At 43.4% G+C, this 5,000-nt stretch overlaps 1 protein-coding gene across 1 annotated transcript in view; it reads right to left on the bottom strand.

Moving 5' to 3' along the window:
* LOC137079423 (regulator of G-protein signaling 20) overlaps positions 1 to 3,787 on the bottom strand; it is a 29,729-nt gene extending 25,942 nt beyond the window's left edge. The window contains exon 1 of the mRNA XM_067447407.1: positions 2,812 to 3,787. The gene's annotated coding sequence lies outside the window, so the exon portion shown is untranslated. The remainder of the gene's footprint in view (positions 1 to 2,811) is intronic.
* Positions 3,788 to 5,000: the final 1,213 nt, after the last annotated feature.

The following is a 5,000-nucleotide window of genomic DNA, read 5'->3' as shown; positions in this document are numbered from 1 at the left end:
GTGGACACTCATCATCATCATCATCATCATCAGCACAGGTGGACACTCATCATCATCATCATCATCATCATCAGCACAGGTGGACACTCATCATCATCATCATCATCATCATCATCATCATCATCATCATCATCATCATCATCAGCACAGGTGGACACTCATCATCATCATCATCATCATCATCATCATCATCATCATCATCAGCACAGGTGGACACTCATCATCATCATCATCATCATCATCATCATCAGCACAGGTGGACACTCATCATCATCATCATCATCATCATCATCATCATCATCATCATCATCATCATCAGCACAGGTGGACACTCATCATCATCATCATCATCATCATCATCATCAGCACAGGTGGACACTCATCATCATCATCATCATCATCATCATCATCATCATCAGCACAGGTGGACACTCATCATCATCATCATCATCAGCACAGGTGGACACTCATCATCATCATCATCATCATCAGCACAGGTGGACACTCATCATCATCATCATCATCATCATCAGCACAGGTGGACACTCATCATCATCATCATCATCATCATCATCATCATCATCATCATCATCATCATCATCATCATCAGCACAGGTGGACACTCATCATCATCATCATCATCATCATCATCATCATCATCAGCACAGGTGGACACTCATCATCATCATCATCATCATCATCAGCACAGGTGGACACTCATCATCATCATCATCAGCAGCAGCACCGGTGGACACTCCTCCTCATCATCATCATCATCATCATCATCATCATCATCATCATCAGCACCGGTGGACACTCATCATCATCATCATCAGCACAGGTGGACACTCATCATCATCATCATCATCATCATCATCAGCACCGGTGGACACTCATCATCATCATCAGCACAGGTGGACACTCATCATCATCATAATCTTCATCATCAGCACAGGTGGACACTCATCATCATCATCATCATCATCATCATCAGCACAGGTGGACACTCATCATCATCATCATCATCATCAGCAGCAGCACAAGTGGACACTCATCATCATCATCATCATCATCATCATCAGCACAGGTGGACACTCATCATCATCATCATCAGCACAGGTGGACACATCATCATCATCATCAGCACAGGTGGACACTCATCATCATCATCATCATCAGCACAGGTGGACACTCATCATCATCATCATCATCAGCACAGGTGGACACTCATCATCATCATCGGCAGCAGCACCGGTGGACACTCATCATCATCATCATCATCATCATCAGCACCGGTGGACACTCATCATCATCATCAGCACAGGTGGACACTCATCATCATCATCATCATCATCATCATCATCAGCACAGGTGAACACTCATCATCATCATCATCATCAGCACAGGTGGACACTCATCATCATCATCATCATCATCATCATCAGCACCGGTGGACACTCATCATCATCATCATCATCATCATCATCATCATCAGCACCGGTGGACACTCATCATCATCATCAGCACCGGTGGACACTCATCATCATCATCATCATCAGCACAGGTGGACACTCATCATCATCATCATCAGCACAGGTGGACACTCATCATCATCATCATCAGCACAGGTGGACACTCATCATCATCATCATCATCAGCACAGGTGGACACTCATCATCTTCATCATCATCATCATCATCATCATCATCATCATCATCATCATCAGCACAGGTGGACACTCATCATCATTATCATCATCAGCACAGGTGGACACTCATCATCATCATCATCATCAGCACAGGTGGACACTCATCATCATCATCATCATCATCAGCAGCACAGGTGGACACTCATCATCATCATCATCAGCACAGATGGACACTCATCATCATCATCATCATCATCAGCACAGGTGGACACTCATCATCATCATCATCATCATCATCATCAGCACAGATGGACACTCATCATCATCATCATCATCAGCACAGGTGGACACTCATCATCATCTTCATCATCAGCACAGGTGGACATTCATCTTCATCATCATCAGCACAGGTGGACACATCATCATCATCATCAGCACAGGTGGACATTCATCATCATCATCATCATCAGCACAGGTGGACACTCATCATCATCATCAGCAGCACAGGTGGACATTCATCATCATCATCATCAGCACAGGTGGACACATCATCATCATCATCAGCACAGGTGGACATTCATCATCATCATCATCATCAGCACAGGTGGACACTCATCATCATCATCATCAGCACAGGTGGACACTCATCATCATCAGCAGCAGCACAGGTGGACACTCATCATCATCATCATCATCATCAACACAGGTGGACACTCATCATCATCATCAGCACAGGTGGACACTCATCATCATCATCATCAGCAGCAGCAGCACAGGTGGACATTCATCTTCATCATCATCATCAGCAGCAGCACAGGTGGACACTCATCATCATCATCAGCACAGGTGGACACTCATCATCATCATCATCATCATCATCATCATCATTTAGAAACACCTTTACATTGGTCAAATCATGCCTAGGAAAAGTCGTCCTGCACATCAAATCCCATTATATTAGGCATCTTTCATTAATGACTTCTTCATTCAGTGATGCTTATATTCATACACACTGACATGTATGTATTATGTATTCGTATGGTGAAAGCTGTTTGCGCGAGCAGCATGCATGCAGACAGCTCACATTATAATAAAAGCGAAGTGCCTCACAACACGCTTTAACGCACAGGTACACATCATTAAAGCACAATCCCGAAACTCACCTTCTCACCGTGGATGTGCAGACGAGACTAAACACCGGCTCTCTGTCTCAGCTTCTGCCCCCGTGCGCGCGCATGCGCGTGACAGTGTCCGCGCACAGATGCACTCTGCGCTGGCGCGCGCATTTCTTCACATTCAGCGTTTCATGCGACGCTCAGTTTGTCTCATGGGGAAGGTTTTGTGCAAAGTAACAATCAGAGCCCATATGAGTACAGACAGAAACATAATCTAATATCTCTAATTGGTGTTTTGTGTGATTGTTTCTCCCCTGGCGACCCTCGGGCATCTCAAGGGCTTTATCCTAAAACATTCATCTGATGCTGGCGCTGTGGAAATGCGCTATAACTCCTCTAGTTATACAGCTGTTACAGGGGATTTGGGATCAAAAAGTGTGTCTTTGTGTGTGCGTGTGCGTGTGTGTGTGTGTGAGAGAGAGAGAGAGAGAGAGAGAGAGAGAGAGAGAGAGAGAGAGAGAGAGAGAGAATTTCAATTTTTGCACTCCTTTATTTACACTTTTTTAAAACACTTTATTTAATTCAGTAATTTTCTCTTTTTAAAAATTTCCTCCAAATTAAAAGTTCCTCACAAAATTTGTCCAATTGCCCAAATTTCATTAAAAACTATTAAATTATATACCCGATTTCAAAAAAGTGCATAATATCATCCAAAGATTCAGAGAATCTGGAGCAATCTCTGTGTGTAAGGGTCAAGGGTCAAAACCAAACTGGATGGCCGTGATCTTCAGCCCTTAGACGGCACTGCATCACACACAGGAATGATACTGTAATGGACATCACAACATGGGCTCAGGAATACTTCCAGAAAACATTGGTGAACACAATCCACCGCGCCATTCGCCGTCGCCGGCTAAACCTCTACAGGTCAAAGAAGAAGCCGTATCTAAACATGATCCAGAAGCGCAGGCGTTTCCTCTGGGCCAAGGCTCCTTTAAAATGGACTGTGGCAAAGCGGAAAACTGTTCTGGGGTCAGACAAATCAAAATGTGAAGTTCTTTTGGGAAACTGGGACGTCATCCGGACTAAAGCGGACAAGGACAACCCAAGTTGTTCTCAGCGCTCAGTCCAGAAGCTGATCTCTGATGGTCTGGGGTTCATGAGTGTGTGTGGCATGGGCAGCTTACACATCTGGAAAGGCCATCAATGCTGAAAGGTCTATCCAAGTTCTAGAGCAACATCTGCTCCATCCAAACGGCGTCTCTTTCAGGGAAGACCTTGCATTCTCCAACATGACAATGCCAGAGTACACACTGCATCAATTACAGCATCATGGCTGTGTAGAAGAAGGATCCGGCACTGAAATGGCCAGCCTGCAGTCCAGATCTTTCACCATTAGAAAACATTTGGTGCATCATAAAGAGGAAGATGCGATAAAGAAGACCTAAGACAGTTGAGCAGCTAGAAGCCTGTGTTAGACAAGAATGGGACAACATTCCTATTCCTAAACTTGAGCAGCTCGTCTCCTCAGTCCCCAGACGTTTGCAGACTGATATAAAAAGAAGAGGGGATGACACACAGGGGGAAACACGGCCACGGCACAACTTTACTGAGATGTGCTGATGCCATTAAAATTTTTAAATTGACTTATCTTTCCCCTAAAATTATACATTTTCTCAGTTTAAACTTCTGAAATGTCATCTGTGTTGTATTCTGAATAAAAATATAGAAATTTGAAGATTCCACATCATTGCATTGTTTTTATTCACAATTTGTACAGTGTCCCAACTTTTTTGGAATCGGGTTTGTACACTTTGAACACACTCAAACTTTGCAAATATGAAACGTATTTTGTGAGTCTCTGATGAACACTTGTCCTTTGTCTGAAGGGATTTACTTTATTTCTCTGGAAATCAAACGTCTCTTAGGAAACGTGAGTCAGTGTTTATTATAAAAGATGCACTCAATACACTCTCACTCTCACTTTTCTCTTCATGGTCTTTCAGTTTGCATCTCTTTATTTCCTGTTTCCCTTCAGTTGTCATGGTTACTCATTGTTCATTGGTTTCATTCACCTGCTCCTTGTTTAGTTCATTAGTGTGTGTGTGTGTGTGTGTGTGTGTGTGTGTGTGTGTGTGTGTGTTACTCTCAGTCTAGAGTTTGGGTTACTCTCGGCTCTGGATATCGCTCTTTTGTTTTATTTTATAAAGTAACTGCTTTATCGTATTCTTCATATA

Source organism: Pseudorasbora parva, chromosome 1 (assembly GCF_024679245.1).
Source record: "Pseudorasbora parva isolate DD20220531a chromosome 1, ASM2467924v1, whole genome shotgun sequence".
In the NCBI taxonomy this organism is placed as follows: domain Eukaryota; kingdom Metazoa; phylum Chordata; class Actinopteri; order Cypriniformes; family Gobionidae; genus Pseudorasbora; species Pseudorasbora parva.
This window is presented reverse-complemented; position numbering and strand designations above follow the sequence as displayed.